General features: G+C 46.1%; 1 protein-coding gene across 1 annotated transcript in view; it reads right to left on the bottom strand.

Moving 5' to 3' along the window:
- LOC137429336 (nebulin-like) overlaps positions 1 to 13,270 on the bottom strand; it is a 289,229-nt gene that overhangs the window by 38,827 nt on the left and 237,132 nt on the right. The window lies entirely within an intron of this gene.

The raw sequence follows: 13,270 nt of genomic DNA, 5'->3' as shown, positions 1-13,270 counted from the left end.
TTGGGAAGAGAGGAAAGGGAATCATTATTTAAAAAAATAGTCCATGGACCACTGAAGCTTCCCCTCCCACCCCACCCCCACCCCTCCCCCCCCACTCCTCCCCGGGAATGGGATTAAATTGGGGAGAAGGGGAAAAGGGATCATTATATAAATAGTCCATGGATCACTGTAACCCCCCCCCCCTCCGACCCCCCCCTCCAGAAATAGGATTAAATTGGTAATAGAAGGAAAAATAATCATATAAATAGTCCATGGACCACTGAAACCTCCCCCACCCCCTTCCCCTGAAATAGGATTAAATTGGGAAGAGAGGGAAAAGGGATCATTACATAAATAGTCCATGGACCACTGTAACCCCCCCCCCCCCCCCCTCCTTCCCTGAAATAGGATTAAATTGTGAAGGGAGAGAAAAGGGATCATTATATAAATAATCAATGGACCACTGTAACCTCCCACCTCCCTCCCCCTCCTCTTCCCTCTAGGGAATTTTGCAGACCATGTGTTTCTCCCCCCTGCTCTAGGGATTTTGCAGACCATGTGTTCCCCCCCTAGGAAACTTTGCAGACCATGTGTTTACACCCCCCCTCTTGGGAATTTTGCAGACCATGTGTCCCCCCCCCCTCTAGGGAATTTTGCAGACCATGTGCTCCTCCCCCGAGGAAACTTTGCAGACCATGTGTTCCCCCCCCCCTCCAGGGAATTTTGCAGACCATGTGTTCCCCCCCTAGGGAATTTTGCAGACCATGTGTTTCTCCCCCCCCCCCCCTCCAGGGGATTTTGCAGACCATGTATTCCTCCCCTAGGGAATTTTGCAGACCATGTGTCCCCCCCCCCGAGGGAATTTTGCAGACCATGTGTCCCCCCCCCCCCCACTCAGGGAATTTTGTAGATCATATGTTTCCCCCCCTAAGGGAATTTTGCAGACCATCTCTTCCAACCCCCCTAGGGAATTTTGCAAATCATGTTGAAGGGAATTTTGTAGACCATGTGTTTTTCCCCTCCCCCACCCCTCCTCTTGGGAATTTTGCAGACCACGTGTTGTTTTGTGAAGTATGAGTCCCTCCCATTTGAAATTTTCTTGAATAACGTCAAAAATGATGGGTTGGAACAGTTTATTTGACGGTGCAGCCACGTGATCGTGCCAAAGACTGAAGCCTGGGCCTAGTCCATTGTTATATATATATATATATATATATATATATATATATATATATATATATATATACTGACTTCCATTGAACTTGGGGCCGACTCAGAAGAAGACCTTTGATGGTCGAAAGCTTGTCAAATTAAAGATCGAAGTCCTGAAGCTACGTCCGCGTCTGATTTAATCTCCCGATTATTTATTCAATGCAAATGAGACGCCCTGCTTGTACTGTGGAGTTTCTACTATTTCTCACAGTTTTATATATATATATATATATATATATATATATATATATATATATATATATATATATATATATATATATATATATACAGATTTGGCATTTAATATGGAATATTTTTTTTTTCTTGACTTGGGTTTCCTTTCTGAACTCAGAATATCAATCTGGCAAGTTTCTTTTACGCTTCGGTGATTTCTTTGTTAAAAGAACCATGTCACTGATTGTCTGTCGCAGCAAGAAGTCAATAACAGGATTATATCACAGGTGGCGTGACAAAATGTACGGACTGGTACATTTGACGATTGGCTTCACAATCGGGTATATAAGGGTTGTTGCATTCTGTATTCGTGGAAAACAACTGCTGCACGTCTACAAAAGTTATTGCCGCTTCCTCTGGAGATGGTCCGTCAACTCGACAATGCTGTTTGTCATGGAGTGGTGGCTTTACAAAATTCTGGCATGAAACAGTGTGCTATTGCTCGGCAGTATGGCATCACTCAAGGTCAGGTTTCAAAGATCCCGAAACGAAATGCTCAGAGGGGTGTCCCTCCTCCAATATCGAGGCCAGGACGTCCCCGCAGAACCACAAGGAGGGATGATCGCCAGCTGCACCGGTTAGTCCGCAATGGCCGTACAAAGTCAGCTAATCGCTTAGGGCTGAGTGGCAGCAACTGACAAATGTGCCTGTATCCAGAAGGCTAGTCAACCAATGACTGGTTCAAGCAGGCTATCGTGCCAGGTGTCCCCTGAGAAAGCCATGCCTGACAAGACAACACCGCCAGCTCCGATTGCAGTGGGCCAGAGCACCGTCAATGGCAGCCAGGACACTGAATCACGTGATCTTCAGTGACGAGTCTTGATTTCTGGTCTTTCGTCAAGATGGCCATGTCCGAGTGCGCAGACAAGTGCATGAAGCCTACAACGAAGATTGTATAGTGCCAAGAGTCCAAGCTGGAGGTGGTGTGGTGACCGTTTGGTCAGCTTTTCATGCAGGGGGCAAAACTGACCTGGTTGTTCTGAATGGAAACCTGAAGCAGTTCAAGTACAGGGCCATTCTGGAAGAAACATTGCTTCCATTTGCTCGTGTAGCCTTTCGAGGAAACTTTGTCTTCCAAGATGACAATGCATGGCCTCATCATGCTCGCATGATCCAACACTTTCTTGCTGACCGTAGTGTAGATCATATGGAGTGGCCTGCCATGTCCCCGGATATGAATCCGATAGAGAACTTGTGGGCAGAATGAACGCGTCAAATCGACCACTTGGACCAGCAGCCGACCTCTGTGCGTGAATTGCAGCAGGCTATTGTCACTGCATGGCAAGCGATTCCTGTCCAAACCTTGGCAAAGCTCATGAACAGCATGCCTCAACGTGTAAGTGCTCTCCTGGATGCTCGTGGGGGTTACACGACGTACTGAACTGTAATTTTACTGTCCGTAATCCCAGTTGTAATTTAACTTTTGTTTTTGTTAAAAAAAAATTTGTCTAATGTGCAAAATAAAGAAATACTTCTGGAAAACGTACAGAAGTTTAACACAGTACTGTCTGTGAATTGAGTTCAATATCAGTTTACATCACTTTCAAGGATCAATTTATTTGCTTCGAAATGTCAAATGTGGTTTTTGTTTCTTTTAAAGGTCACATTAACAAAATCTAGAATAATTTCAACATAATTCCAATGAACTTTTGGTTCTAGGTCAACTTGAAAAGTAAGTTCACCCCCACAAAAAAGATATTCCATATTAAATGCCAAGTCTGTGTGTATATATATATATATATATATCCATCTATATATATACACACATATATGTATGAATATAGATGGATATATGTATATATTGTTGCGGTTTTGAGTTTTGGGAACAGTCAGTATAATAAAGGTTAAATTTCCCCCTCATAGTTAGTCACACAACAACATGTAGCCTCGCGATAGTGCAGTTATCTCTTAGTATTTGTGAGCATAGTCCTTTTCCTCTGTTAGTTCTGCGTTGAGTCGAGTAAGGAGAATAGGCCCTTCTCCTAGTTCCATTGCCTTATCCCGCCTCCCTAGCCTCATGCCTCTTTTTGCTGCCTTTGGTTCTTTTGGCGCGAATTAACACGATGCAGGCCTAGGAGGGTCGGGGCGGGACCGAATGAGGGCGGCAGAGGAGCTGACGGTAAGCGCGAGCCGCCAATCAGGGCTCAGAGGGTGTGGCGGCAGCACTGCGTCACAGGGCGTGGTTGGAAAGTTCGAGAAGGTTCGGGGCGTGCAGATATAAGTTGTTGCGCATAGCCACCAGAGTGTAGTTCGAAGAGAGGGCGGTGAGCAGTTGAGTTCAAGGAGTGCGGGGTGAGTCAAAGAGTGCGGTGAGCAGGAGTTCGAGCAGCAATTGAGGTACGAGGACTGAGTTGGCATTGAGTGGAGAAAGACGCGCATGAACCAGGAGCTTGAAGCCGAGCCGTTATAGTGCATTGAGTTACTTGAGTGATAACGCACTGTGTAACCGCCAGCCGGGCTGAGAGACGCGTACCTTTCCTTCCTACCTCATCGGCTGCCTTTTGTTCGGGAGACGCGCTACAAGGATCCTTCCACCGCCTGCTTGCCTTCTTCGCGGGACGTGCTGGGACCGTGGAGAGCCGGACGGGGCCGTTCCTGGACGACCAAGTTGGCGCGTTTGGCCTGAACATCATCCTGCCTGCAATTCCCTGTGTGAGTGTGAACGGGCCCGAGTCTGGGAAATTAAGATAAGACTGATTAAGTGCTGCTCTGTGTCTCTGCTTCTACCGATCCTTGTACATGCGTGGGAATAATAATTAAACCTGTGTTCTTCCTTCCATTCGATCGTTCTTGTGATTTCCTCATTGACTAAGCGTGGTACGAATATAACTGCTCGAGTCGGGGTCCAATATTAATGGTGACTGCATGGACCACGTGGTACGCAATCCGCTCGGTGTACTCAAATTACACGAGGCTCGTGCGAGGCTTGGTTCCCCGCTTCCGTGGCGGCGCGGGTATTTAGGTACGAGCGAGACTTGGTCCTGAAACCCTACCTTGCGCTTGCCCGGAAGAGGCGTTTCAAGTCTCTCGGTTCCGCCAAGCCCAGAAAGAACAAGGGGCTTAATCCCCCCTTGGTAAGGGTAAGAAGGGTGGCGGAAAACCATAACAATATGTATGTTTGTATATATGTATAAATATAGATGGATATATGTATGTTTGAATATATGTGTAAATATAGATGGATATATGTATATATGTAGCGATATACATGTATAAATATAGATGGATATATGTATATATGTATGTATAAATACAGATGGATATATGTATGCATGTATGTATATATATGTATAAATATAGATGGATATATGTATGTATGTATGTATGTATATATATATGTATAAATATAGATGGATACATGGATATATGTATGTATATATATATATATATGTATAAATATAGATGGATATATGTATATATGTATGTTTGTAAATATGCATAAATATAGATGGATATATGTATGTTTGTATATATGTATAAATATAGATGGATATATGTATGTTTATATATATGTATAAATAAAGATGGATATATGCATGTATGTATGTATGTATAAATAAAGATGGATATATATGTATGTATGTATGTATGTATGTATGTATGTATGTATGTATGTATGTATGTGTGTATATATATATATATATATATATATATATATATATATATATATATATATATATATATATATATATATATATATATATATATATATATATATAGATGGATATATGTATATATGTAAATATGTATATTGTATAAATATATATTAGTCCAGCAGCTAAGCTAAATATAGCATAACAATTGTGCATTTTGTGAGGAAAGCACCAAATTTGGCACACTAGTAGACTATCATATTATGAAAAGATCTGGATATTGGGCCATCTCAGATTCAGAGATTTGATTTTTGCAAGATTTGCAGATTGTGCAGATTTGCAAGCTGAGATTGCAACGCCAGGGACGGCCGACTCCTTCCTGCGAGCTGCCGACGTCACCCGCACAAGAAGAGCTCATCAAATCACTGCAGCGGCACTGCACATCCTGCAACACCGTGCGTATGAACGCCACTGTATGACATATGCTGATGATGCAGAAGACCTGCCTGAGTTCGAAGACTGGTGTCACCAGAGAGGAGAAGTCATTCCCAACTTTCAGTACTGGGCAACTGTGCTGGAACTAGAGATGTTGGTACTGGTCTACGTGCGTTCTTTGCGGCAGGCTTCATTCACGATGTACCTTGATGCCCTGACGGAACTGGTCCCATGGTTCCATGCCTTAGACCACACACACTATGCCAGGTGGGTCCCTGTTCACCTGAGGGACATGGTTGCACTCCCAATGAAGCACCCAGATGTAGCCAGAGAATTCAGGGCTGGCAACTTCACTGTACAGAAGACGAAGAAGGTGTTCTCTTCGATCCCAATCGACCAGGCACATGAACAGAATAACGCTTGCATCAAAGCAGATGGTGGAGCAGTCGGCCTCACTGACAAGCCAAGTGCCCTGTGGCGTTGGATGATTGCCGGGCCAGAAGTTGCCAGGGCCATAGAAGAGTTCCAAGATGGCCATCAACACTGAGGGAGGCGAGAGGACACACGTCATCACGACCAGACACCAAGTGTGCAGACCTCTTTCGCCAAGGATGTCCGCGCCCTTGTCAGCGTCATAGAAGAGCTTGGCAACCCCTTTGAGGAAGAGAGCATGGATATGGTTGTCCTTGACACAAAGGAAATTGCAGGTCCTGTTGCAGTTGAGACTGTCAGGAATGTGAAGAAGATTGGCCAAGAGCAGTTCCAGGCTTTCACCAGAGAATGCCTGGTGGAAAGGACCAAGCCAATTGATGATGCAATTCGTCGGAACAAGCTGAAGGTGTCATTTTGGAAAATGGCTGCCACAGCCATCAGGGGCTGAATTTGAGATGGCCGAATATCCAAATCTGTTCATAATAGGATAGTCTACTAGTGTGCCAAATTTGGTGCTTTCCTCACAAAATGCACAATTGTTATGCTAAGTTGCCCCACTATATGTATACAATATATATATATTGTTACGGCTTTCCACCGCCCTTCTTACCCTTACCAAGGGGGGATTAAGCCCCTTGTTCTTTCTGGGCTTGGCGGAACTGAGACTTGAAACGCCTCTTCCGGGCAAACGCAAGGTAGGGTTTCGGGACCAAGTCTCACTCGTACCTAAATCCCTGCACCGCCACGGAAGCGGGGAACCAAGCCTCGCACGAGCCACGTGTAATTTGAGTACACCGAGCGGATTGCGTACCACGTGGTCCGTGTAGTCACCGTTAATATTGGACCCTGATTTGAGCGGTTCTATTCGTACCACGCTTAGTCAATGAGGAAATCACAAGAACGATCGAATGGAAGGAAGAACACAGGTTTTAATTGTTATTCCCACGTATGTACAAGGATAGGGAGAAGCAGAGACACAGAGCAGCACTTAATCAGTCTTATCTTAATTTCCCAGACTCGGGCCCATTCACACTCACACAGGGAATTGCAGGCAGGTTGATGTTCAGGCCAAACGCGCCGACTTGGTCGTCCAGGAACGGCCCCGTCCGGCTCTCCACGGTCCCAGCACGTCCCGCGAAAAGGGCAAGCAGGCGGTGGAAGGATCCTCGCAGCGTGTCTCCTGAACAAAAGGCAGCCGATGAGGTAGGAAGGAAAAGTACGTGTCTCTCAGCGCGGCTGGCGGTGACACAGCGCGTTATCACTCGCGTAACTCAATGCACTATAACGGCTCGGCTTCAAGCTCAACCGAGCGTCACTTTCATATGAGCGCGTATCCTGGTTCATGCGCGTCTTTCTCCACTCAATGCCAAATCAGTCCTCGTACCTCAATTGCTGCTCGAACTCCACTGCTCACCGTGCTCTCCTCTTGACGCTCTCTTGGGTGCCAACTCCTTCAGCTTCTCACCTCTTCTGTAACTCACCGCACTGCTGGAACTCAACTGCTCACCGCGCACTCTCCTTGAACTCAACTGCTCTTGGCTTTGCGCAACGGCTTATATCTACACGTCCCGAACCTTCTCGAACCTTCCAACCACGCCCTGTGACGCAGTGCTGCCGCCACACCCTCTGAGCCCTGATTGGCGGCTCGCGCTTACCGTCAGCTCCTCTGCCGCCCTCATTCGGTCCCGCCCCGACCCTCCTAGGCCTGCCTCGTATTAATTCGCACCAAAAGAACCAAAGGCAGCACAAAGAGGCATGAGGCTAGGGAGGCGGGATAAGGCAATGGAGGTAGGAGTAGGACCTATTCTCCTTACTCTAGTCAACGCAGAACTAACATGGGAAAACGACTATTCTCACAAATACTAAGAGATAACTACACTATCGCGAGGCTACATGTTGCTTGTGTGACTAACTATGAGGGGGAACTTTAACCTTTATTATACTGACTGTTACCAAAACTCAAAACCGCAACAATATATATATATATATATATATATATATATATATGTATGTGTATATATATATATATATATATATATATATATATATATATATATATATATATATATATATATATATATAGATGGATATATAGATGGATATATGAATATATGTATGTTTGTATATACAGTCATGTGAAAAAGTAAGTACACCCCATGTAAAGTTTCGGACTTTTTCAACATATTTCAACATACAGCTATTTGATCTTCATTTCAACAATATTGATAGATAAAGGTGATATAATATAACAAATATCATGAAACATTTACATTTTGTAGTCCATTGTATCATTTAAATAAACATAAATGCAAATTTCGCATGTGGAAAAAGTAAGTACACCCCTACATTTATCACTACTTCAAATACCTAAAATTAGAATCAGGTGCACCAGCTCAGGTGCTAATGATTAGAACATCGTTAGAGAGGATCTTGGAGGAACCTGTCTTATTTAAACATCAGACATTTAGTTTGGTTTGCTCTTTGTTGTTGAAGTGTGCGGCGTCACCATGCCTAGATCAGCTCTCTGAGGCCTTCAGAAAGAAGGTTATAGATGCCTACAAGTCTGGGAATGGATTTAAAAAGATCTCAAAACAATTTGAAATCAATCATTCAACTGTCCGGAAGATCATCTACAAGTGGAGAAGATTCCAAACAACTGCCAACTTGTTCAGGCCAGGCCGCCCCAGCAAGTTCAGCCAGAGAGCAGACCGCAAGATGCTGAAAGAAGTCTCGAAGAACCCCAGAATGTCATCGCGGGACCTACAGGTAGCTCTTGCCACTGTTAATGTCAAAGTGCACGTGTCCACCATCAGAAAGAGGCTGCACAAATTTGATCTACATGGGAGGTGTGCCAGGAGGAAACCTTTGCTGTCCAGAAAGAACATTTGTGCAGCCTCTTTTCTCTCCGAAAAGATCGACTGGACAACCCTCCCATCTACTTTCTCAACAATCCTCTCCAAGAAGTTCTGTCGCTCAAGCTTTTGGGTCTCACCATCTGCCATGATCTTTCTTGGGAAAACCACATTTCCAAGCTGGCCTCCAAAGCCAGTCGCCGACTGGGCATCCTCCATCGTGCGAAGTCCTTCCTAGGCACACCTGAGCTCCTCACCACATACAAGGCTTTCATCCGCAGCTCAATGGAATACTGTTCTCCCCTATGGGCTGGTGCTCCTGCCTCACACCTGGCTCGGCTTCACGCTGTTGAATCCAAAGCTTTCAGAATCATTGGAATCTCCCGCGATGAAGCTATCTCTGAGGGCCTTTCACTCACTCACCGCAGGCAGGTAGGTGGTCTTTCTGTCTTCTACCGACTCCTCTCCGGCCTTGCTCCCCCAGCTCTCTCTGTGCTCTGTCCCCCAAATATTCCTACAGGTCACACAAGATCTGCCAGCCACCCTCTGATGGTTAAACTCCCGAAATCTCGGCTCTCTGCTCACCTTCACTCTTTCATTCCTCTTTTCTCCCGCCTCTGGAACAAACTCCCACACTCACTTCAATCACACTCCTCCCTCCAGGTCTTCAAAACAGCTGTTCACCACCATCTCTTATCTTCCCCCATCCAAAACCTTGATCTTTTCTACCCCCACTAATTCACCCCAGATCCACCTTGTTTGAAATTCCAACTTCTTTCCTGGAAGTCTTGGCAGTGTCCATATGTTTTATACCTCTCCCACCCCCCCCCCCCCCCTTCCCATGCCTCCCCCCCAAAGCCCTCTCCCTCCCACAGTTCTCTCGATGTCTCCATGTCTCTCGGTCCCTGCTCTCAAATGTTGTGTTTGTGTCCTTCCCCCTCTCTCCCCATCTTGTCTACCGCTCCCGATGTTATTTGTTTTGTGTGTCTGTTTGTCTTTCTGTGTGATTAATGTTCGCTCTTTCACGAGCCTCGATCTTGTATACAAAAAACATCAGGGCAAGACTAAAGTTTGCCAATGAACACTTAGGCAAAGACCAGCACTTCTGGAACAATGTGCTCTGGACAGATGAGTCAAAGGAAGAGCTATTTGGCCACAGTACCAGAAGACATGTTTGGCGAAAACCAAAGACAGCATTTGACCACAAGAACCTGATACCAACTGTAAAGCATGGTGGTGGAGATATTATGGTTTGGGGCAGCTTTGCTGCATCATGGCCTGGGCAGCTCACCATCATAGAATCCACTATGAATTCTTCATTGTACCAGAGGGTGCTTGAGGATAATGTGAGGCCATCTGTTGGAAAGTTGAAGCTCAACCGAGGGTGGACCTTGCAACATGACAATGACCCTAAACATAACAGTAAATCCACCAAGGAATGGCTGAAAAGAAAGAAATGGAGAGTTCTGGAATGGCCAAGTCAAAACCCAGATCTAAATCCCATCGAGATGTTGTGGGGGGATTTGAAACGAGCTGTGCATGCAAGAAACCCCTCAAACATCGCACAGCTGAAAAAATTCTGCAGGGAGGAGTGGGCAAAAATTTCTCCCAATCGATCTCAGAGACTGGTAGACAGTTATAAGAAACGCCTACTTGAGGTTGTTTCTGCCAAAGGGGGCAGGCAATACCACCTATTAGAGCCAAGGGTGTACTTACTTTTTCCACATGCGAAATTTGCATTTATGTTTCTTTAAATTATACAATGGACTTCAAAATGTAAATGTTTCATGATATTTGTTGTATTATATCACCTTTATCTATCAATATTGTTGAAATGAAGATCAAATAGCTGTATGTTGAAATATGTTGAAAAAGTCAAAACTTTACATGGGGTGTACTTACTTTTTCACGTGACTGTATGTATGTTTGTATATATATGTATAAATGTATTTGGATATATGTATATATCTATCTATATTATAATAGGCTACGGTGATTCTGTCTGTCTGTCTGTCTGTCTGTCTGTCCGGGGGTGTGGCTTACTCCGTTTGCAGAGTAGCTGAGTCACCCTCACGATTTTATTTCGAATTCACCATCTGATGTAATTTTTATCGATGGTTTTAGACTCGGTGTCAGAAATAATTGCGAACATTCACGCACACACGGGAAATTGCCGAGATATATTTATAAAAATCGCACCATGATGATGCACGAAAATACACCACCTAAAATAACAGACGGGGAAAATGTCGACATATATTAGAAATTCGATTTTTCTTTTCCGTTAAGATATATTACTTTTACTTTTTATGACAGTCGTCACAAAAACGACATATATTTCCTCATTCTTATTTCATTCAACATTATTATCCGGAAGTAAAATATGTTTCAGGAAATTACCGAGAGATATTTCTTCGTTTTTTTTTTATTAGTTATGTGCGCATACTCTTTAAATAGGTTTATTTGAAATCTTTAATTTTCACAATGTAATTTACTTGCCATTTGTCATTTGATGATTACGAGACACTTCCTCTTGAGGATCGTGACAATTCATACGTTCCGTGGAAACTTCCATTTCCAAAATGAATGAGACGGTCGATGAAGAACGCAGACTTGAACAGGATGCAGCAAGAAAATGAAGGAGATGGGAGAAAAACGAGAGAAACGAGACGGGGAAAAGCCGATTGGAGAGGAGAGCGAGGAGCGATTGGAGAGGCGAGTGAGGAGCGATTGGAGAGGAGAGTGAGGTGCGATTGGAAAGGCAAGTGAGGCGCGATTGGAGAGGAGTGTGAGGCGCGATTGGAGAGGAGTGTGAGGAGGTATTGGAGAGGAGTGTGAGGAGGTCTTGGAGGGGAGTGTGAGGAGGATTTGGAGAGGAGTGTGAGGAGGATTTGGAGAGGAGTGTGAGGAGGTATTGGAGAGGAGTGTGAGAAGGTATTGGAGAGGGGTTGGAGAGGAGCGAGGGGTTGGAGAGTGAGGGCCAATTGGAGAGGAGAGTGAGGAGCGATTGGAGAGGTGAGTGAGGAGCGATTCGAGAGGTGAGTGAGGCGTGATTGGAGAGGAGAATGAGGAGCGATTGGAGAGGCAAGTGAGGCGTGATTTGAGAGGCAAGTGAGGTGCGATTGGAGGGGAGTATAAGGAATTGGAGAGGAGTGTGAGGGATTGGAGAGGAGCTCGGGGTTGGAGAGGAGCAAGGGGTTGGAGAGGAGCAAGGGGTTGGAGAGGAGCAAGGGGTTGGAGAGGAGCAAGGGGTTGGAGAGGAGCGAGGGGTTGGAGAGGAGTGAGGGATTGGAGAGGCGAGTGAGGAGCGATTGGAGAGGCGAGTGAGGAGCGATTGGAGAGGGGAGTGAGGAGCGATTGGAGAGGGGAGTGAGGAGCGTTTGGAGAGGGGAGTGAGGAGCGATTGGAGAGTTGAGTGAGGTGCGATTGGAGAGTTGAGTGAGGCGCGATTGGAGAAGAGTGTGAGGAGGTATTGGAGAGGAGTGTGAGGAGGTATTGGAGAGGAGTGTGAGGAGTTGCAGAGGAGCGAGGGGTTGGAGAAGGGCTAGGCATTGGAGAGGAGCGAGGGGTTGGAGAGGGGCTAGGGGTTGGAGAGGAGCGAGGGGTTGGAGAGTGAGGACCGATTGGAGAGCAGAGTGAGGAGCGATTGGAGAGGCGAGTGAGACACGATTGGAGGGGAGTATGAGGGATTGGAGAGGAGTGTGAGGGATTGGAGAGGCATGTGAGGGATTGGAGAGGAGTGTGAGGGATTGGAGAGGAGTGTGAGGGATTGGAGAGGAGTGAGAGGGATTGGAGAGGAGTGTGAGGGATTGGAGAGGAGTGTAAGAGGTTGGAGAGGAGTGTGAGGGGTTGGAGAGGAGTGTGAGGGGTTGGAGAGGAGTGTGAGGGGTTGGAGAGGAGTGTGAGGAGTTGGAGAGGAGTGTGAGGGATTGGAGAGGAGTGTGAGGGATTGGAGAGGAGTGTGAGGAGGTATTGGAGAGGAGTGTGAGAAGGTATTGGAGAGGAGTGTGAGGGGTTGCAGAGGAGCGAGGGGTTGGAGAGGAGCGAGGGGTTGGAGAGGGGCTAGGGGTTGGAGAGGCGCGAGGGGTTGGAGAGGGGCTAGGGGTTGGAGAGGAGCGAGGGGTTGGAGAGGAGCGAGGGGTTGGAGAGTGAGGACCGATTGGAGAGGAGAGTGAGGAGCGATTGGAGAGGCGAGTGAGACACGATTGGAGGGCAGTATGAGGGATTGGAGAGGAGTGTGAGGGATTGGAGAGGCATGTGAGGGATTGTAGAGGAGTGTGAGGGATTGGAGAGGAGTGTGAGAGGTTGGAGAGGAGTGTGAGGGGTTGGAGAGGAGTGTGAGGGGTTGGAGAGGAGTGTGAGGGGTTGGAGAGGAGTGTGAGGAGTTGGAGAGGAGTGTGAGGGATTGGAGAGGAGTGTGAGGAGGTATTGGAGAGGAGTGTGAGGAGGTATTGGAGAGGAGTGTGAGGAGGTATTTTAGAGGAGTGTGCGGAGGTATTTGAGAGGAGTGTGAGGATGTATTGGAGAGGAGTG

This window comes from Myxine glutinosa, chromosome 6 (assembly GCF_964187855.1).
Source record: "Myxine glutinosa chromosome 6, kmMyxGlut1.1, whole genome shotgun sequence".
NCBI classification, from domain to species: Eukaryota; Metazoa; Chordata; class Myxini; order Myxiniformes; family Myxinidae; genus Myxine; species Myxine glutinosa.
The sequence above is the reverse complement of the archived record's forward strand: the minus strand, read 5'-3'. Positions and strand labels throughout refer to the sequence as shown.